Source organism: Narcine bancroftii, chromosome 11 (assembly GCF_036971445.1).
Source record: "Narcine bancroftii isolate sNarBan1 chromosome 11, sNarBan1.hap1, whole genome shotgun sequence".
NCBI lineage: Eukaryota > Metazoa > Chordata > Chondrichthyes > Torpediniformes > Narcinidae > Narcine > Narcine bancroftii.
This window is the reverse complement of record NC_091479.1, coordinates 49,162,637-49,186,470: the sequence shown is the minus strand read 5'-3', so window position 1 is coordinate 49,186,470 and position 23,834 is coordinate 49,162,637.

Here is a 23,834-nt window from a genome sequence, read left to right as displayed (position 1 = left end):
TTGCTGAGCTGTTGTAATCAGTCCATATTCGTCTCACCCTTTTCATTCTTAGCTCCCATCCAGCTCATGTTCCCTTGTTAATCTCATGGCCTGTGGGAAGATGCTATTTCCCTCCCTGGCTGCTCTGCTTTTATTCCTCCATATCTCCTTCCTGATGGCAGGGCGACAAAGATGCTCTGTGCTGGATATCTATGAGTCTATTTACAGAGCCCATCCCTGCAATCAATCAGGGGACCATTGCCTTGAGGTGGCACCCATGTTGCCTCTCCCTCAGCACTCTCAGAACACTACTGCACCCTCCTTCCCCTCCTTTCCCAGGTCTCAGTAACCCGCTGACAATTCCAGTCAGCTGCCATGTCTATACCCTGCCCCACCTAAACCGATGGATCGACCAGCGCCTTCTCCCCTGAAGAGTTCGAGGAATCCACTCTCTTGCAATGTCCTGCTATCGAATGCCCTGCATCCTCCTTCCCACTTGGTTCCTCCTGTTATCAGGCACCTGGATGGACCCCACCCTGTTGAAACTACCCGTGTTCTCACTGATCTCTCTGCGCCTCTGCCCTCCATCCAGGGGTCTTGGATTTCTTGTGGGGGTGGTGGAGAACAAAGCACCAACTTAAGGAGATGGGGAGCAGTACAAAGACCCCCAGGTCCAGGAGACAGGGAGAACCACACAGATACCCATCTCTGTCATTCGGGTAAAACCTGATTATCAGGTGCAATGTGCAAGGAACTTTCGGTCCTGCTGCACGTGGGCCAGGTTTGGCCCATCCCCACACCACCACCCTGTCAATTCCCAAAACAAATTTCCTATTCATGTGGGGGTCCAAAATGGATAGAGTCTGGAGAAGGACCGTGTACATCATCAATCAATGGGGACAAGGGTGTAACCAGCATGACCATAATTGTGTGTGGCAGTGCTTGTAACCAAAGTGCTAGGGCACCAAATGCTGCTCTGTGCTGAGGTTCTACCTGGCTCAGGTGTTGCGAAAGATTGGCCTGGCCCTGGTGCTGCACAATGTTCCAGTCAGCAGGACTTTGCCCCTTTACCTTCCTGGGAACGGTTTCATAGACAAACACATTTGACCACAAAGCCATCAGGCAGTGGTCAGCAGAGCATTGCTGACACAGAGACTCCAGGACTAGATGGGATACTGCGGGGTGGTCCACGGAGCAGAGCATCCAGAGATAGACATCCAGAACTGCTGGAAAACCAGAAACTCGGTGAAAGATGCCCTTCAGTTTGCCTGAAACCCAGATGGGAGTAGCAAACACTAGAAGACATCTGTCTAAAGCAAAGGGAGGAAGATTTAGGGGAGATATCAGGGGTATTTTCTTTTACCCAGAGTTGTGGGTGTCAAGAATGCCTTGCCAGGAGTAGTGATGAAGGCCAAAACATTAGGGACATTTTAGGGGTTCTTAGTTACATTGAGGGGCTGAGATCAAGGAGGATATTCTCCAACAGCAGAGGGTGGCAGTAACCACAAGATGTCAAAGTGGTGGCAATGAAGCTAAACAGAGACCGTCTAATGTGACTGTGCGCCTGGCTGCGGGAATTTGGACTTACGATATAAACCTTGCTAAGTGCTAGTTCAGGTTGGAAACGTTCGACTTCCTTGGGGGTCAAATCAACAGGCACGGAACTAAACCCTGCTTGAAAAGATAGAGTTTGTTAAGTGCTTCCTCAAACCCCACATAATGAAGGGGCTGCAAGAATTCACTGGTACGATTAATTTTTATCACCGATTCATACCGGTTGTGGCCGACATCTTTTTTTTGTTTTTAAACTTTATTTAAGATTTTATAACATGAATAACATATAGAATTACATTTAAAAATTAAGAACAAAATAATAAAATTACAATACAGTATCAGTAATCTAAATAAACTATACCCTCCCCAATAATTATTACACATTAATAACCCAACTCAAATTAGTCCAAACCCCCCTTCCCCCTCAAAATAAAGAGTGAAGAATTAATAAAGTTAATAATATATGTGAGAAAAAAACCCACTTAAAAAAAAAACAAAAACATAACCAATTAAAATAGTAACAAAAAGAAAAGTAATTAATACTAAGATATCAGACTTAAAAAACATATTTAAATCAAACTTAAATGCATATATTTAACAGAGTTAAGATGAAACATATAATTAACAAAGTTAATATAAAAAATTAGTAAAATCAGTAACATTGTCTATCAAAAATTCTGAAACAATAATCAATTCTTTAAAAAAAATTGTAGCATGAGAAAAAAAAAGATGAAAAATAAAACTTTCTCAATAGAGATAAACCTTCACCAAATATCAACTAACTTCACATCTATCATCATATTAGTCACATAAACTGCCATCTTAAAACAAAATTCCAACCTCATTAAACATTGTACAATTCAAATTTGGTACTCTTCCACCATTTTTCCCTTTTAACCTTGAATAATTACCCAATAAAAGCTCCAAAACCACATTTAAATATCCCCAATCATTACGTTAAAATTCAGATATCCAAATATAAAAATACATCTGCAACGAAATCTATATCTTCAACAAATGGAGCATAAGCCAAAAACAAAATTCAAGCCTCATTAAGAATTGTACAATTCAATTTATAACTTTCACCATTATTCCCTTCGTTCTATAACTAAAATAGCAAAATAATATACACCAGAATTACCACTCCTTTCACCTTAAAGTTAAAGAAAAAATATTTTAAAAAAAATTATCCATCCCATTCACATTTAAATTTCAAATATTCCTTATCTACTGAATAAACTTTACAAAAAAAACCACATGAATTTTTAGTTTTTTAAACAATCAAATACTTTCTTATGCTTTTTTTTTATAAACACAAAAGAAAACCCTTAACTCTTTAATCTAATAATACAAAAAAAGGAAAAAAAAACAGGTAGGAGGTTAAAAATACCCCCTCCCGTCTAAACCGCGCAATGCGGTAACTCCCAAAAAAATGGGTGTGAGATAACTCACACGTAGCAGATGACTTTTAGGAAATAGTGCCCATCCAGTTCTCTCCCCCAACTCTCACTTCATCTTAATCTAACATCATCATTATTTAATATTTTTAAAAAAATTAAAAAAAAAGAACAACTCTTCTTTTAATCAGCTCCAACTGCCGAGTCACCATTACAACCATTCCTTCTTGGAGCACGGCTCTTTTCTTCCATCTCTTGTCTCCTTAGAGATCGCGGCGGACTACGTCTCTGTTGAAACCGAGTAATTGGCAGCTCTTGAGCAAATGCTATAGCTTCCTTTGGAGAATCAAAGAACTTTGGTTGGCAACCATCTTGAAAAACCTTCAAAACAGCTGGATATCTATAGGTTGCCTTATAACCTTTCTTCCACAACAACTCTTTAGCAGAATTGAATTCCCGTCATTGGAACATAACTTCTTGACTCAAATCCGCATAGAAGAAAACTCAATTATTTTGAATCATCAAGGGTGATTTTCTCTGTTGTGCATTTCTAATAGCCACTCGTAAAATTATTTCTTGTCGTAATAATTCAAGCAACGAACCAAAACAGGTCTTGGACTTTGACCTGAAATAGGTCTTCTACGCAAGCCTCTGTGAGCACGTTCCAGTATTATACCTTCCAGGAAATGTTCTTGACCCAGCACCTGCAGAATCCATTCAGTAAAAAATTTTCTTGGGACTGGTCCCTCCATTCCTTCCGGCAAACCAATAATCTTTATATTGTTCCGTCTGGATTGGTTTTCCAAATAATCAATCTTTTTCACCAAATTTTTATTTTGAGTTTGTAAGTCTTTGACCATTTTGGTCACATCTGAAACATGATCTCGTATTTCGTCTATATCTTCTTTACACGAATTAAATTTATCTCTCACTTCAAGCTTAAAAGCTCCAAACTCAGCCATCTGTTGATGGCTCACCACAGAGTATTAAACCTAGTACCAAGTTCAGTCATAATCTTGGATAATCCCTGCATTGTATAAGATCATTTAGATTCAAGATTCACAAGAATCTTTTCAATTGGAAGAGATTCTGGCTCAACAGATTCCTGCTTCTTCTGCATAACCAAAGGGTCTTCTTTTGCTTCCTTCATTCTGGTTGCCTTCCTTGTAGTATAGCTGCGTGTGGAAACCCCAGCCACAGCCTCTCCAGCAATGATTGGAGGACGCTGGCCGGGGTTTTCCCCAGTCCATCAAGTTGTATAGGTTCTTTTATCTCAAAAGGTGCAGTTTGCAGTGCCACCGCTACAGTTGACAAATGCCTTTCCCCAGCCGGTACTTCAACTGATGTTACTACAAGTGGTTCATTCATAACATTGCCGTCAGATGGTACTGCACATGTGCGAACCTGAGTAACTCTTTGTTCTAAAGGCTGTTTGGCGCCCACTTTAGAGGGCTCTACCGATGTAATATTGAACTCTACATCCGAAAGCTGTACCTTTCTCCTGGGATCCATTTCAGGCTGAGTCTCGATGTCTTACCTGTAGGTAGGCTCCAAAACTTGAACTTTTGGAAAATGTAGTTTTTTGATAATCTGTTGTCGTTTTTTTTGCTCTTTTCCACCAATTTTACCATCATAAGTTAAATTAACATCACTGAAGTTATCTAAACTTTTAAAGAATTTTAACGGGCATTTCTAGACAAAACATTAAGATAGAGTCAGGAGAGGACTGGAAGGCACGTCTGATCCTTACACCATCTTGCCACGCCCCCCCCCGTGGCACACATCATGCGGAGAAAGGTAAAGACATTACCTGGGACAAAAGGATTTGGAGGCGTTCCAGAAGGCCAAGGACGCACTGGCCAACACAACCCTTGTGGTACACGCCAGGCCAGAGACACCCACCACTCTCACAGTAGATGCTTCCTGCACAGCAGTAGGGGGTGCACTGGAGCAATTCATCAAAGGGGAATGGCAGCCCCTGTCCTTCTTTAGCAGACATCTCTGGCCACCTGAACTCAAATACAGCGTCTTTGACTGAGAGCAATTGGTGCTGTACCTGGCAGTCAGGCACTTAAGGTATTTTTGGAAGGTAGACAATTCAGTGTCTTCATGGACCAGAAGCCATTAACTTTTGCCTTCCATAAAGTGTTGGACCTGTCGTCGGCCAAGCAGCAGCGACTCCTCTCATATGAGTCTGAGTTCACTACCGACATTCAACACATCATGGGTGACGCACTGCCCCATCCCCACAATTAAGTCTATCCAGGCCCTGTCCCAGTGAATAGACTACTTAGCCCTCGGCAGGGGACAGCAGGATGACCCTGAGATCCTTGCAAGCAAGAGAGCAGTGTCCAGGCTCAGGCTGGAGGATGTTAACATCGATCCTGGTAAGTAGACGCTCCTCTGCGACATTCCAATGGCAAACCCCACCTCATCGTGCCGACAGCATTGAGATGGCAGTTTTATGATGAGGTGCACAATCTGACGCACCCAGCCATCAGTACTGTCAAAATGGTGGTCAATCGGTTGGTCTTGCTGAGCCTTCAAAAACAGGTTGTCAGTGGGCCAAGGCCTGCACACTCTGCCAGATGACCAAAATACAGACATACGTGAAGGCACCATGCCAGACATTCGAGCCAGCACCACATAGGTTCAGCCACATCTACAATGACATTGTAGGGTCACTACCGGCCTCCCGCGGGATGAGTTACCTTCTCACCAAGATTGCCTGCTCCATGAGGTTCCCCGAGGCGGTCCAGCTGGCTGACACAACCACTTGTGTCCTCCATTAAATTGGAAGCGGTAATAAATATAAAGGAAAGTTTGATAATAAATAGTCTCGCTTGCAGTTGGGGTACAATGTATTTCTTGAGATCAGAGGAATCCTGGAGCCAAGACAAAGTGATCCTGTGTTTCCCAAGGATTAGATTGAGTTGTTGGGGTAGTTGTAAGTGGAAGGGCCGAAAGGTCTCCTGCTCCTTCCACTGCCTTTGATTTCTGTCTTGCGATGCTGATTGGGTTCACCTGTGTGTTCGCTCGCTCGCTGATTGGTTGCTTCAGTTGCGCGAGCCAATGGGTTGATTGGGTGAGGCCGCTATGGGATTGGACGCTAAAGTCGGGTTGGATTGATGGGCGGTTTCGCGGGCTGATTGGCTCTTGCTGTGAGGAGGCGGGACGTTGGTGGTGGCGTCGTCTGCTCGGGGTCCGTCGCGTCGCCGCGGGCGCGAATGGGATGAAGTTGGCGGCAGCACCGGGACTTTCCTCAGCCGCGCAAGCGGGCGACCCGCAGCCCGCCGGGCCCCACCCAGGAGTGGCCGGTACCAGCGGGGTGTTTGGGTGGAGCCGAGGGGTCGGTGCAGGGGGCGGGGAGGGGATGGGGATGAGGGAGAGGGAGGGGGATGGGAGGGGCGGGAGCCCGGAGGGGGCGGGGCAGGTGAATGAGGGGAGGGGGCGGGGGCGGTGAATGAGGGGAGGGGGCGGGGCCAGGCAGGGGTAAGGGGGAGGGTGAAGGGGGAGTTGTAGGGCGAGGGGGAGGCTGGGCATCCAGAGAACTTGGAAGAAGGAGAAGTGAGATTGAACCTTGAACCAAAGAACTTTTCTTAAATTTATACACATTACAAACATGTGCGCTTAGAATTAGAAGGGGGTTCATTTGGATTAGTTAAGTATAGAGTTAATTTAAAGTTTCATTCTAATTTCATGTTTAAATTTGATTAAAAATAACTTCTGTTTTAAAAACCACTTGTCTTGGTGAATGTCTCTTGCTGCTGGGTTTTGGGATCCTTTGGGCTCTTAACAATATGTGCTTGGATATTGACATTGGGCCTGTTCAAAGTAGGAAATGGCTTCTACCAGCAGCAGTTTCTGTTTGACAAAAAATATTGATAGGTGGCTGGCCACATACTTTTCCTAAAAATTAATACCCTCACCCTCCCTAAACCACATTCAGCCCCGTGACATCTTTCTACGTTGCATTACTGGGACCACCAAGGACCTGACCCATTTCCCATCTCTCCTTGCAATGCCAATATGGCAGTTGCCATTAAGAACTGACAAATCACATTTTAATTCAGCAAGATGAAAATCATCCTGACATCCGCTTAAAAAGAAGGGGAAACAAACCTTCCTAATCTTGTCCCTTCATTTTTATTTCGATTCCCACGGAGCATTAGCAAAAAATGTCCCATCCATTTGCTCACCAAATTATGAGTAAAATCATGATCCCTGTTCAAGAAAACCCATAACATTCAATGTTAGACAGATAATCTAGGAAGAATTCTGTAATAAAGGTGAATGAAACATTGAAAGAATTTCCCCCTTATAAACGCTGAGGCCAAATCGCTGCAACACTTGGATAGTCCAAGATGGCACGAACTCCCCTTCACTGCCGAGAAGGAGCCCACTCCTAGCACCATGTATGGGCTGAGGAACCCTACACTTCCGCATAGCGGCAGCCAGCTGGAGAGTGACACCACGACACAATGACGTAAAGCTGGAAGTCGGGGAGTACGTCACCAGAAGTGGGTGGGCCAGCGAGCACACATAGGGAATTTAAAACAGTATGTGGTAGCGCTGCCACAGCGGATGCTACAAGGCGATAACTTCTTACTTGCTGCAACCAAACAGGTCTGCAAGATACACCAACCTAAATAGAAAACATGACGAGAAATCCCAGAGATCATAAATTCAAAAGGATTAGTGAAATCTTTACTCTGTATTATTAACACCAAAGTCCCTATATTTTTAAGGCATTCGGACAAGTAACTGAGAAACATTGCATTTTAAACACATGGTACGTCAGGATCAGAAGGATTGGAGCATTATTGTTCAGGTGACACAACTTAAAAAAATAACATCTAACTTTATGAAGAATGTGATGCTACAACAGGAACAACGGATGGAATCAGACACATTCTATGAGCATTGGGAAACAAAGAACAATGGATTTGTGAGAAGTGGCTTCACGTTCACAAAATCTGCTCGAGACAAAAGTTGAGAACAAAGAACATTTATTTACATTTACAACATTGCAAGGTTTGATATCTCCCCCTACCTCGGGAAAGTACACCGAGGGCGGGAAGCTTCTTTGTTTTTATACATTTTTCAATTCACCTCCCCTTACATTTTTCCTACATTTATCCTTCTTGCATTGGTTTGGCACTTTTCTCTATTCGCCTGACTCTTGACTGACTCCGACTTTCTCCTATCCCGTACTCACACCTCCTTTCCCCACCCCCTATTAAACAAGCTCTTTGTGTGTGTACGTGCATATTTCTTAAATTCCTCTGTTATCTTGTTTACTCTGTTCTGCTGTTTTTCATGCGCCATTTTACACAAAGAACATTTTAGCTTTTTATTTGCTTTTTCTTTCTACCTTCTATAACTGTTTCAGAACTCCTAACATTAAAATAATAACTGTTTCTAAACTCCTAACATTAAAATAATAACTATCTCTAAACTCCTTCAGATTTGTTTTCCATCCCTTCCTAAGCGACCCAATGACCCCTGACAGGTCCTCCCCGACTTGCGATCGTAATGAAACCCGAAAGGTCCCACAATGGACGCAAGTCGGAGATTTGCCCCTGTGCGAGGAGCCCTGAAGTCTTAGAGACTATTTTTAAAATCAAACGAGAACAGAGACACAGGGCACGTACGACCCAAAATGTGCAGATTGATTTTGTGACTCAGTTCCTCAGGGTCCATCGGCTGGGGGCAGCCATCTTAATTTCAGTGCGCATGCGCGACTTGTTAGTTGGCGCTTCCACAAAGACTTTACTGAGTGGCCCTCAGTCGGCACGTGCGTATCAGCCGCACATGCGCGAACCCAACTTCAAGTCGCAAATCCACAGCGCATGCGCCAACCAGACTTCCAAAACTTCACCAGTATGGAGGAACATAATCAGGTTGCCAGGCAGGGAAATAACTTATTCCCACAGGCCCACAGGTTGACAATGTAATGTCAGTTGAATGGGTCCGTCGAATGAAAAGGTTGAGAGGGATATGGTTTGTTTGCAAGCAGCTTGGCCAGCAGAAAAGAAGGAGCGAAAGGACTGTTTCAGAGTTGTCTATTTGGACCAGTCATTTGAGTTGAATCTTTAAAAAATTCATGACAGGCTGGACTATCATTTTAGATGGAGATTTTAGATTGACACCTGCAGCCCGGGAACAGGCCCTTTCAGTCTATGAGCCACAACCACTCAATTACACCAATGACCTACAACCCCCGGTACGTTTTAAATGGTGGAAGGACCAGGAGCAACTGGTGGAAACCAACGCAGACATGGGAAAAACGTACAACTCCCCAGAGACAGTGTCAAATTTGAACCCGGCTCGCTGGCCCCTTAAAAGCGTTGTTCTAACCGCGACGCTAACCTCGCCACTCTCAATGGTTCCCAGGGTTCTTCCTCCTACTTTCCATGAGCTGTGATTGCTTCAAATTCCAGTGCCCTTGTTTCCCTGAGGCTCTGACCCCTGCCCAGTGACTCTGTCCCCAATGCTTCTCCCTGGCCAGATGATCATCGCTCTCTTTCCCGGCTCTCACCCAAACTTTCTTACCCCATTTCCACCACCTACATCCCCACTGTCATGTCCCACCCACTCACCCACAGGGCCAAGGGTAATGAGGTGGGGGAAGGTCCAGGCTGTAGTCACACAGCTTGTCGAAGGACAAGTGAGAGCAGGAGTCCTGGGGCAAATGGTGAAGGGTAGGGTGTACTGTAGCAGCCAGCTACAGGGGCACAGCCTCCAGTGTGGGGGGGGGGGGGTGGAAAGAGGACTGGCTCAGATGGGACAGATGTCCCAGTGCCAGGGGTCAGGGAATTCCCCAGCTCAGTGAAGGTCTGGAATGCTGCCACCGGCAAGTTGACTGGACCACTGCTCTCCCCACATCTCCACCGTCTGGGGGTCCCTGGAGCAACAGGTTCCAAGTCCTGTCAGTGGGGGAAAGGGGAGGTTCAGTAACTGGGGTGGGGCAGTTCCGGTGCGTGATCGATTGGAGATGGGCCTAGTGAGAGGATCGGTCCAGAGGGAGGTCAGACATGATGGGGAATGGGCCTTTGGGGCAGGCCCAGTGGAGGGCTGGGGCTTCAGGATGGGTCTAGTGGGGAGGCGGGGGCTTTGGACACCAGCCAGTGGGGGACAATGGCTTTGGGAATGGACCTGGTGGGGGTCAGGGGCTTTGGGGAGGGTCCAGTGGGGAATTGTGTTTGTGGGAGGACCTGTCAGGCAAAATAATTAGTGATAGGCCAAGTTGGGAACTGTACTGGGGACGGAATCGGTTGGAGTTGGGAGGTCCCGGTGGGGATGCGATTGGGAATGGATCCAGTGGGGGATGGTATTGGGGTCTGATCTGGTGGGGGACGGTATTCGGGTTGGATGCAGTGGGGGAATGGATTGGGGATGGACGCAGCGGAGGACGGGATTAGGGACGGACTCATCGGGAGACGGGATTTTGGATGGAATCGGCGGGGACAGGATTGGGGATGGACCCGGCGGGGGGTGGGATTGGGGATGGACTCGTCGGGAGACAGGATTTTGGATGGAACCGGCGGAGACAGGATTGGGGATGGAACCAGCGGGGGACGGTATTCGGGTTGGACCCAGTGGGGATGTGATTGGTGGTGGACCCGGCGAGGGATAATATTGAGGATGGACCTGGTGGAGGAGAATTTTGGAGATGGACCCGGTGGGGGATGGACCCAGCAGGGGACTGCCCATTAACTCACTCTTCAATGCCTCACACCATCTTTGCCGAATGATCACAGCCAGATGATCACAGCTCTCTTTCCCAGGTCTCACCCAAACTTTCCTACCCCAATTCCACCACCTACAACCCCGTCGTCATGTCCCACCCATTCACCCACAGGGTAATGAGGATGGGGCAGCTCCTGGCTGTGGTCACATAGCTCATTGAAGGACAAGTGGGAGCAGGAGTCCTGGGGCAAGAGGTGAAGGGCAGCGTGTACTGTAGCAGCCAGATGAACTGGGCCACATTCTCCAAGGTGGAGGGAGAGAAAGGACTGGCTCAGATGGGACAGATATCCCTGTGCAAAGGGTCAGGGGATTCCCCAGCTTGGTGAAGGTATGGGACGCTTCCACCGGGAAGGAGATGGACCACTACCCTCCCCACATCTCCATTGTCCGGAGGTCCCAGGAACAGCTCATATTCCAAGGCCTGTGGGTGGCAGAAGGGGGAGATTCAAGAACTGGGGTGGACAAGTTGTGATGGGTGATTGATTGGAGAGGGTTCCAGTGAGGGAATGGGTCTGGTGGGTGGACAGACCTGATGGGGATGGGCTTTTGGGTACAGGCAAATAGGTGAGGGGGGATGGGATGGGGACTTTTGGCTGGGCATGTTGGGGGACAGGGGCTGGGTGAAGGCCCTGGTGGGAGTCAGGAGCTCTGGGAACAGTCCAAGCAATGGGTGGAGCATTGGGGACGGGCCCAGTGGGGGACAGAGGCCTTGGGGACGATCTCAGCAGGGGGAGGGGTTTGGGGATGGGCCTGGTGGGAGATGGGGGCTTTGGGGATGGGCCTGGTGGGTGACAGGGGACAGTATTGGGGATGGAGCCAGAGGAAGGAGACCACCCCTGGAGCTCCAGTTCGCCATTGGGTCACTCACCTTGGCCCATGGACGTACTTTGATCTGCGGGAACTTGAATTCGGTGCACTTGGGGTTCATCTCTCGGATCTGCTCCCTGGTTGAGGCCCCCAACACCTATTGGAACAGAAACCACCTTCACTACTGGCTCAAGGTGAGGGGAGCAGGAGGGTGACAAGGGGAGGGGATGCAGTGTATGCGTACCAGGTCAGGGACATGGGACGAGCCCAAGAACTGGGGTGGTGGTGAAGGCTGAAATCTTAGGGGCATTTAAGAGGCTCTGAGTCACATGGATGTAAGAAGAATGGAGGGTTATGAGGGAGGAAGGGGTTAGTTATTTTTATTTTGGTAGGAATACATCAGTCGGCACAACATCGAGGGCTGAACTGCTTGTACTGTGCTCTCGTGTTCTATGTTAAAACCTGTCAGTCTTTCAGTGAGCGGAGATGTTGTGGAGGGAACGCTGCTGATTGGGACATTCCAGGCTGCAGGAGTACATGATGAGGAATGGGTGGAGACTTGGCGCTGCCAACACGAAGGCACTATAGGAATCGATCATAACCCTCCCATTACTGGGCACTGAGAGGCTGAGACCAAGGGGAACTCCTCCAACAGCAGAGGGGGGCAGTAACCACATGGTATCAAAATGGTGGCAATGAAGATAAACAGAGACGTATACAGCAATGTGCAGTGAAGGGAATATCTGGATTCAACAGAAGGAGGAGAAAGGACTTGCAACGGTCTTCCTCTTTGGAAATATTTTCTGAATAATGTCAATTTTGTGGGGTGCGGGGGTTAGGGAAGAGAAAAGCCCTACTCAGTCAACTTTGCTTCATGAGATACATTCCCCGATCCAGGAAATCTCTTCTGCACCTGCTCCAAAGTACAAGGTCAAATTTATTACCATTGGATAACACAAGTACGACCTGATGAAACAGCGTTCTTGGGGTAAACACATGTAAACACACAACCAAGCCCTCACACTAACAGACAAATGATACATGTGCAGCACGTCCAGTAAAATAACTCCATATTGTTGAATAAACAGCAGAGTTGAGTATTTGTATGAGCAGCACATGAATCGTTCCACATTCTGCCTGCTTGGAAGAAGCAGCTGTTCCTGGGCCTGGTGGTACCGGCTCTGAAATTCCTGGATCTCTTTCCCGACGGGAATAGCTGGATGATGCTGTTGGCCGGGTGAAGGGGTCCTCGATGATTTTGTCAATGATCGTAGTGGTTCACATTGATATTTGGGGTGGTGGGGGGCAGGAGGGTGTCCCCAGTTACTCTAGGCCTCTTCAGGTCCCGTGGATTGACCTCTGATCATTTAAAAAATATATTATTTATAAATTAAATACACAAAAAATTAACACAATTAATAATAATACAAATGAAATACAAATATATGTGATATATATAAAAGAAAGAATAAAGAAATCCCCCCATAAACCACCTCATGCCCCCTCCATCTGGACATTAGCAAACTGGCCTCTACTCAGCCCCCACGACACAGATATAGGTGACCAAAAGCAGCAAACAGTGCTCTAATCACTGGTTCTGGGGAGGTGGGGGATCATGCTAACTGGGAATCCACCCTATACACAAGATGGTTGATGAACGTGGTGACCGCACAGAGTCCACGGGGACCAACAACATTCATCCCAGGGGACAACCCACACGGAAGGAATCAACAAGGACAGGAATACTGGCCAATCGGAGGCCGGCGCGAATGTGACATCACTCCTGTCGACAGCAGCGGGGAGAGAATAGAAGTAGAGCTATCAGTGTAATGAAGCATCTTTAACTTTGATTGCTTGAGTGTGTGTCCTCCTTTCCACCCTTCACAGTAGCGCGAACACTCCAATTTCACATCGGGAGTCACGTGTCCAGTTTCCTTATATGAAGAATGAGAAGTGCATACATATTGTCAAATTTGTTTCTGGGATGTTTTAACCGGGTGATAGGAGGAAAGTTTGAATATGGATCTCTTTGTCATTGGAAAAAATGGAGATGACCTTACAACATTATGAGAGGACACAGCAGCAGGGATCAAGAGACGATAATGCAAAGGAGCCGAACACCAAGTGTCACAATTTCCCAATAACCGATCGGCTGCTTAGATGTCTTAAATGAAAATGAAATATCCTTGGAATTCTCTACCCTATTGAAGGTTCATTTGAAATTGGGATCCATGGACTTGTGATGAATTTATTGGCGGACACATTCGTAGAGGGATCATATGCATTTAACTTAGATGCAGATACTTTGAAAACATTAACAGACATTAAATTGGAAGCGGTAATAAATTTGGAGGAAAGATTGAGAATAAATAGTCTCCCTTGTAGTTGGGGTACAATGTATTTCTTGGGATCAGAGGGATCTTGGAGCCAAGACAAAGTGATCCTATGAAATCTAAGGATTTGATTGAGTTGTTGGGGTAGCTGGAAATGGAAGGGCCGAAGGGTCTCCTGTTCCTTCGACTGCCTGTCTTCTGTCTTGCGATGCTGAGTGGGTGCGCCTTTGTGTTCGATCGCTCGCTGATTGGTTGCTTCAGTTGCGCGAGCCAATGGGCTGATTCGGTGAGGCCGCTATTTGATTGGACGCTGAAGTCGGGTTGGATTGATAGGCGGATTCGCGGGCTGATTGGCTCGTGCTGTGGGAAGGCGGGACGTTTGTGGCGGCATCGTCTGCTCAGGGTCCGTCGTGTCCCCGCTGGCCCAACGGGAAGAAATTGGCGGCGGCGCCGGGATCCTCAGCCGCGCGGTCCAGGGAAAACGGGCGACCAGCAGCCCGGTGGGACCCACCCGGGAGCGGCCGGTATCGGCGGGGTGTTTGGATGGAGCCCAGGCGTCGGTGCGAGGCCTGATGACGCCGACAGGGCGAGGCTGGAGGACGTGGGGTAACTTGCAGCGGGAGTTGGCGGGGGCAGGAGATTGGCAAGTCTGGTTGGCGCATGCGTGGTGAGTTCGCGCATATGTTGCAGATACGCATGTGCCGATTGAGGGCCACGAAGCGAAACATTTGCGCAAGCGCCAACTGATGACTGGCGCATGCGCACAGAAATTAAGATGGCTGCCCCCATCCAATGGACCCTCAGTCACAAAGTCAATCCGGACATTTTGGGTCTTTTGTGTCCTGTGTCTCTGTTCTCGTTTGTCAAATCATTTGATTTTAAAAATAGGCTCTAAGGCTTCAGGGCTCTTCGCACGGGGTCAAAACATCGACTTGCGACCATCGTGGGACCTTTGAACTCCACTACGGTCACAGGTCGGGGAGGACGTGTCGGGGTCATTGGGTCGCTTCGGAAGGGATGGAAAACCAATCCATTTTTCTTTGCTTCCCAATGCTAATAGAATGTGTCTGATTCCATCTGTTTTTCCTGTTGTAGTATCACATTCTTCATCAAGTTAGATGTTATTTTTTTAAAGTTGACGTACCATGTGTTTAAAATGCAATGTTTCTCAGTTACTTGTCCAAATGCCTTAAAAATATAGGGACTTTGGTGTTAACAATACAGAGTCAAGATTTCACCAATCCTTTTGTGAGAGATGGGAAAACTGATCTAAAATTATGAACATGAAGGAAACTAAAATTCATATATCAGTTAATGGCTGTAACCAGTACAAACAGGATGAGTTTGGGAATTAGGATGCAGGAAAGCAGAGTCAGCACGATTAACATAAGAATCTTCTAGTCTTTGTGACAAGAGCCACCATAAGACTAAGATAAGGAGTGGTAAGGAACAATAGAATGTAGGAAGTTGAGGTAGTCTGGATCAGATAAGGGTCTCCTAGCCTTGGACAGAAGTACCAAGTCCTACATATCTAATTAGCTAACCTTACACAGATTTATACATATTAAATTAGCCAACCCTAGACAGGATGAGCCAACTCTGCATATCAAGAGACTGTAGCCCCGAGAATCAGGAAGGTGTGAATAAGGACAATAACATGAAGGGACACCGACAGGATACCCCCTGGTCCTCGAAGTATACTGAAATTGCACGTAGGCAGGAAGGATTGCCTAATGCCAAACCTCTCCAGCAGGAGGCAGAAGAATGTAAGGGGGAGGGTATTCCTATACTGAAATCAACTGTATAAAAGTTGGGTGAGCCCCAGTGTATGTGTGTATTCCCAGGGTAAGGGGAAGCACCCAACTTTGCATTGTTGCTGTAATAAATGTTCTTTGTTCTCAATTTTTGTCTCGAGCAATTTCTTTAAAGGTACTTCTATTTCTGACACATTTGAATTTATGATCTCTGGGATTTCTGGTCATGTTTTCTATTTTGGTTGGTGTATCTTGCAGACCTGTTTGGTTGCAGCAAGTAAGAAGTTATCGATTTGTAGCATCGGCTGCAGCAGCGCTACCAAATAAAGAGACGTCCCCACAAGGTGAGTGTAAAACAAAGACTGGCTTTACTGGTTTAAATTCCCCACGTGTGCTCACTGGCCCGCCCACTTCTGGTGACGTGCCCCTGACTTCCAGCAGTGACGTCATTGCATTGTGGCATCACTCTCCAGCTGGCTGGTCGCTACGCGGAAGTCAGGGGCATCTCAGCCCGCACATGGTGCTAGGCCCAGGCTCCTTCTCAGTGGTAAAGGGGACTCTGTGCCATCTTGGACTGTCCAAGTGTTGCAGTGATTTGGCCTTTTTTGCTTGCCCAGTTGCCTGGTGCGCTACAATATCAGCGTTGATAAGGGGGAAATTCTTTCAATGTTTTATTCACTTTTATTACAGAATTCTTCCTTGATTATCTGTGTAACATTGAAAGTTATGGGTTTTCATGAACAGGGATCATGATTTTACTCATAATTTGGTGAGCCAAATTATGATAGGACAGTTTTTGCTAATGCCCCATGGGAAGCAAAATAAAAATGAAGTGACAAAATTAGGACGGCTTGTTGACCCTTCCTTTTAAGCAGGATGTCAGGATAACCTTCATGTTACTTGCTGAATTAAAATGTGATTTGTCAGTTCTTATGGCAGCTGCCATATTGGCATTGCAAGGAGAGATGGGAAATGGGTCAGGTCCTTGGTGGTCCCAGTAATGCAACATAGAAAGATGTCACGGGGCTGAATGTGGTTTAGTGAGGGAGAGGGTATTAATTTTTAGGAAACATATTTGGCCAGCCACCTATCAATATTTTTTTTTTATCAAATAGAAATTCCTGCTGGTAGAAGCCATTTCCTACTTTGAACAGGCCCAATATCATTATCCAAACAGATATTGTTAAGAGCCCATAGGATCCCAAAACCCAGCAGCAAGAGACATTCACCAAGACAAGTGGTTTTTTAAACAGAAGTTATTTTTAATCAAATTTAATCATGAAAATAGAATCAAACTTTAACTTAACTCTATACTTAACAAACCCCAATTAACCCCCTTTTAATTCTAAGTGCACATGTTTGTAATGCGTTTAAATTTAAGAAAAGTTATTTGGTTCATAGTTCAATCTCACTTCTCCTTCTTCCAAGTTCTCTGGATGCAGGCAGTTCTGCTGTGCACAGAATGGAATGTGAATAAATTTCACCAGGATTTGGTGCTCAAAAGGTAAATGTTTACCGCTCAGGATAGGTCTTCTAGGGTTTTTAGAGAGAGATTTGTTGTTCCAGGATTTCCACAACTGAGGTACCACCATTAGTCACCTCAGTGTCTCACTGATGAACCTTGCCCAATTAGGGTTTTCCAGATGGTACCGTCTTTCTGCAAGCTACTACAGAGTTCCATTCCTCTTATTCCAAACAACAGGAATTCTTTCTTCTGGTTAACCTAGTGTTAGATAAACAAAACCCAGGTGTGACTTTCCTCTAAGCACCCTGCAGAAAAGTACTTGTAGCCATCCTGGCTCCATTTTCAAACAATGGTCATTCATTTTATGACATCAGTTCGATTAACACCTACTTGTGAATGTGAATAACATTCTCCAGAGATCTTCAATATTTCTTCAGTCTTTCAAATAAGATGTTTTAAAATGTATGTGTGTGTGTATGTATGTAACCTACTCTAAATCTTACCAAAATCCCAAATATTACCAAATTCTTCAAATATATTTATCCATTACAATATCACATAAGGAGCATTTAAGAGACTCTTAGACAGGCATACATAAGTGAAATAAAAACAGGGTTGTAGCGGATGCACAGCGCAGTATTACAAACCACCACCATCAGTTCACAGACTTACCTGACACATCGCGGGCTAACAGTGCTGGGCACCAAAGTACAGTGAGTGGAACAGATGAAGCCCCTGCCTAAAGGCACGGGGCACTAATGGCTCCTAGCTTTAACCTGCTGGTCCTGTGGACCGGAAGGTGTTTACTAATATTCTCATTGACAGGCAGGGAATAAAAGGTCTGTGTATGTCTGCAATAAACCAGTCTTGAATTGACAACCTTTGTATGTGTTTGCCTTTATTTAGCATCTATCTCAGTAGCTCCTACAGGGTATTATTTTTTTGTTAGAAATATCAAGATCAACACAACATCGTGGGCCAAAGGGCTTGTACCGTGCTGTAATATTCTGTTATTTCTATTATTGCTTGATTTTGAATATCTGTTATAAGTGTCACATTTGTGGCCCGAAATGTGAAGTTAATAAAACATCAAACACAAGTTTTATCAGGTAAACTTCTCAGTGTCTTTATCTTCCAGTTTCCTTTGTTCTCCTGCTTGTGCTCTTATCTCCCTCTCATACCACGTGATTTCCGGTACATCTCATACATATTCATTATCATGACAGTAAGCTCTGTGAGACTTCAATAATGTAGCAAATTTGCACAACAACATTGCAATCAGAAGTTTATATCTCCTGGTTGACTTGAGCTTTTCTCATTTTTACACAATGCTTTATAGTTCTGGTCAGTAAGAAAATAAATATTGTGCATGTTGAAGATGTCATTATGTCTGAAAGTAACACTGGAACAGAGTCATTAACACCAAGGTAAATATCACCCTTTAGTGGCTGGTGAAGTATCCTGATGGGCACAAGTTATCCCTCAGTGGCTACAGTGATGTGAAAATGTGGGTAAATTATTTTGTATATGATTTATACATATTAAAATTAGCTGTTGTTTGTTCCAATTTCAGGTAGGTGTGGTTGCAAAGTGGGTAAGGATAGAAAATACTTGGGGATAAAAAACTGGGGCTTGCATTTGATGGTGTGAAAGTCAAAATGGAAACTCAGAATAAGGCTCATCTGATTTAGCAAGCCACTGGCTCTTATACTTCCACCAGAAGAGAATCTAGAATTGAATTTTGAGTCATTTACGGTGGGTAACTTCAAAGTCTGTTGATTGCAAGACTAAATTAAGAGCCCTTTTGCCCCTGGCTGTGCTGAAAGATTGTTTTGTTTATCAACTAAATCTTTCTGAGAGGGAGAATAGAGTGAAGCTGCTTTCCTTCTCATTGGTGATGAATCTTACAGTAAGATCTTTCAAATAATTACAGATTACTAATTCCTCCCAGTCCTCAGGCATTTTCTCCTGCAATCTACATCAGTTACCACCATCCAGGGATTCTCATGCAGGGTAATGTTTCACATTCACCTCCTCCAACCATGTCCGTGCCCTCTGTGGCAGGAAACCCAATCCAGAGTAAATGACAGATTGACTGAATGCCTCCACTTGGATCACAATGGCCATCTTGGCTCATGGTCGCAAGCTGTTTTAAGTTCCATTCCATTCCCACTCTGACCTTTGTCTTCTGCCTCCTCCATTGTCTGGGTGATGTCAAATCCAGAGGAACCATCTCTTATTGCATTTGTGAATCGATGGTATGAATATGGAATTTTCCAAGTTCATGTAACCTGCCCACACCCCCCCATATTTTTCTCTCTCTCCTGTTAATTCACCCAGTTCCCCTCGTATTTTCCCTTCCAAACCAGATGACTTATAAATGTGGGCAGAGAAATGGCAGATGGAGTTTAATCGAGACAAGTGCCATGCACTTTGAGAGGACTTGTAGTAGTGTTGCAATGAGGGATCTTGGGGTGCAAGCGCGAGCTCGTTGAAAGTGGCAACACAAGTGTAGAGCGTTAAAGAAATTATTCTTCATTGAGCAGGGCATGAAGTATAAATGTGGTTAGGCCACATTTTGAGTGTTTTCTGCAATTCTAGTTGCTGCATGACAAAAGGAGTTTATCAGGGGGTTGCTTGGGATAGAGCATTGGCTCTGAGGAGTGATTGGACAAATTTGGATAGTTTTCTCTGGAGCATTGGAAGCTGAGTGATGGCCTGGTTGAAATTTATCCAATTATTGTAGTCCTGGAGAAGGTAGATTTCTTCTTCCCCCGCCCCCGTGGGAGATGTAAAAATACTACGATGCCTATATTGAACATGAGAGGGGGAAAAGGAGAAAAGTGAGGCAGGTTTGTGCACAGTGCGGTGGGGGTAGGGCCCACACAGCCAGGATAGTGGTGAAATCACCATAATTTAAGAGGCATTTGGTTGGGCACATGAACAAGAAGGAATGGGTGATGTGTATGGACCATGTGCTGACAGATGGGATTAATTTAAATGAGCATCATGGTCACCACAGATATTGTTCACCAAATGGCCTATTCCTGGGCTGCTCTGTTGGGTGATGATTCATCTCTTTTCAAGGATTGTTGCCAATGGGCAGTAAACTTTTCACAGAGGTCTATCTCCAATGAATGTATTTAGAACATTTCCATGAGTTAATTCCCTGTAGAAACAGCAGTTTATCATTCAAGCTGTGTAGCCACAGCAATAATGCAAAGTTTGAAGGCCATCATTACTGAATCCATTTTAATCAGCCTTCACCTTGTACAATGTTCAGTTGAGACAACAAAATCAAAATGCAAATTTTAACCTCTAGGAAAGATTAGTTACCCTCTGCACCACAGAATTATTGCTGAAAAAATATTTGGAAAATTTTGTGAATTCAGCTTCCAAAGAGGTGATGAAGAGGAGCCACAACGAGATTTTAAAAAATTAAACCCAGAACATTTATTAGAAGCCGTTCATCACAATAAACATGTTCAGGTTCAGTTATGATCGATTCTGGAATGGCATGTGGCAGTAATAAAAAGAATGCAGGATAGATATATTCCAAGGAAAAAGGAATTAATGATTTGGATTGTGGTTTAAATGGTTTTGTGGCCAAATTTGCGGAGGTCCCCAAGATTGGGGACAGAGTAGGAAGTGTAGAAACCGTAAAGTTGCAGAAGGATATAAACAGATTAGGAAACTGGGCAAAATGATGGCAGATGAGATTTAACACCGAGAAATGTACAGTTGTACATTTTGGCAGTGGAAATAAACAGGAAGCATACTATTTGGATGGGATGAAAATTCAGACCTTGGATGTGCAAGGAAACCTAAAAATTAATGACCAGGTGAAATTTGTAATGAAGAAAGCGAATGCTATGTGGGCATTCAAATCAAGAGAAATAGTGTACAAGCGTAAAGAGGTGTTAATGAAGCTCTATGGGGCACAGGTGGGATCTCATTTTGAGTACTGGGTTCAGTTTTGGGCCCCCTATCTGAGAAAGGATGTGACGTTTTTGGAGAGGGTGCAGAGGAGAATGATGAGGATGATTCCCAGAATGCAAAATATAATGTATGAGGAGTCTTTGACAGCGCTTGGGTTGTATTCATTGGGGTATCGGAAATTAAAGAAGAAAGCTCATGGAGACATTTTGTATTTTGAAAGGTTTAGACAGGGTGGATGCGGGTAAGATGTATCCCTTGGTGGGTGAATCGAGGACAAGAACATTAGAGGTTATCCATCCAAAACAGAGATTGGGAAGAACTTCTGTCACCAGAGTGTCATGGAGCTGTGGAACCGCTGCCTCATACAGCAGTGGAAGCCAGATCACTGGGAGTATTTAAACAAGAAATAGACAAGTACCTCATTAGTGAGGGCATGAAGGGATATGGGGAAAAGGCTGGAAATTGGGAGGAGTGTAGAGTAGCTCAGTGTGTATTTGTGGAGCAGACTCAATGGGCCTGGTGGCCTGGTTCTGTTCTTTTGTCTTGGGATCTTGTTCTCATTTGAGAGAGATTATCGAAGGCAACTGAGGAAAATGGAAACAATTCGAGGCAATTGTTGGAGTAGGTAATTTGTTTGCCATCTCTATGTAAAACTCCAAAATTATCTGTCACTTTGGAGTGGTGCCAGTCCCTCCAACCCCTGAGGAACATAGTCTTTCTAATATGTCATGTGTTCTTTCAGCTACAAATGATTCTCTTTTTCAAACATGGCCACAGGTTACTCATGCTTCATTTCTGTCTTGCAATGTTTTTGGGTGGCTTTTCAGATGTAAATGTGGCAAATTCCATTTTGGGAGTGGATTTCTTGTCCCATTTTTCGGTGATGTATTTGAAAAAACGTTGTTGTGTGGACTGCAGCTCTTGAATGCAAGTGAGCTGCATTTGTTGTCCTTCCAATGCCATCTGCTGCCTGACAAGCCTTCAACCCCTGATTCCTGCCCTTTCCAAGCCTTGCTCGTGTTTTCCTCGCCTCGTGACCCCATTGTAACAGTGTACAGACATGCAATAAGCCACCATATAAAGGCAGAGTCTGAGACACAGGTCTTAATACCCCCAGATTATCTTAAAGTCGCAAGATTGGATTGGCAAGAGTTGGGCGTAGTCCACAGATTTGACTGCTGCTGGGCTTCAAGGTTGCATATGGTTCTGAAAAAAACTAGGGATTGGCGGCCTTGCAGAGATTATTGTCGCCTGAACAATTCCACCGTGCCTGACTGATACAATATTCCAAATTTACAAGACTTCTCAGCAAACCTCCACGGCAAATATGTATTTGCTAAAATAGATGTAGAACGTGCTTACTATTAGATTCCATTTGAGTCTTCGGATGTCACGAAGACAGCAGTGATACTCCCGTTCGGCATGTTTGAGATTCTGAGAATACCATTCGGTCCATGGAATGCAGCTCAGACATTCCAGTGGTTCATGGTCCACGAACTCACTGGCCTTGGGATTTTTTTTGGTGCTTGTGTTGATCGAGGAGATTCTGGTTGTAAGTGTGGATGAAGAGAAGCACAAGAGCCACCTTATCTCATTGTTTCCGAGGCTTGAGGAATGTGGCATCGTGATCAATCCCAGGAAAGTGTTTCAGGAGCTGCTGATCTTGTATTTTTGGGATCTAGAGTTATGCAACATGGTATTTTGCCTAATGAATGGAAAGTGCATGAAATTTGAGAATTTCCTCCCTCCGTTACGTTTGGCCAGTTGTGATGGTTTTTAGGTACGAGGAATTTTTATTGCTGTTCCCTGGTGAATGCCACAGCATCTCTATTACCTCTTGCTGAACCACTCAAAGGATCTGATGTCTGCTTCAAAAAGACCTTAACTTTGTGTATGCTTTCCATGATGCGAACACAGTTCTTACAAATGCCACTAAGCTTGTACATCAAACGCCCAAGGCCTTGCTCTCTTACCACAGATGAATCTGTCAGTGCTGTGGGACCAGTGTTCGAACAACGATCCTGTGGGCAATTGGAACCTCTGGTATTTTATTTTCAGCCAAATGGTCACTGGCTCAGGCAAAGTATCATACAATTGGCCAAGAACTCTTAGCTATCTATCGCGCAGTGAAACATTTCAGTTTAAAAAAATATTTATAGTTTTGTATACAGTTCAATATAATAATAGAATCGTATCCAAATGAAACTTATAATGATGAAAATAGAATAACAAATAAATGGTTGTACTGTACATAAAAGTGAAAAGAGAAAAAAAAGTATAAAAGAAAAAAATACAGATCTAGGTGCAAAGCTCCTGTGATAACTATTCCCTCCCAAAAGGAAAGGCAGGATATTAATAAAATAGTAGAATTAAACCAACATGATAAGGTTCAACCATTAAGATTAAAGAAAAGTGGTGGTGGGGTGGAGAAGTGAAAACATTAGATATCCAAACCTATATCTAAATAAGGTTTCCATATTTTGAAGTATGTATCATACCCAGTTCTAATATTATAAGTCACATTTGCTAAGGGAATACAATTTTGCATTTCCCCACAATCAATTTTAAGATGGGATTCAGATCTAAAACATGAATTTGAAAAGTTAGGAATAAATTAATTGATGTGCCATTAAATATAATTGATGAATAAGTTATTATTAACTAATCTATCAAAAACATTAATTACTGTCCCAACAAATGTCAGACCAGCAAAAAGGGTCAATTTCAGTTCCCAAATCCAATTCCCATCTTTCTTTTGATTTATTCAAGTCTGGGTTTGGAGATTCCGCTTGAAGTAGAAAATACAATTTGGAAATATTTCTTTGTAATTCCCTCATGAATCCCAATTTCCAAT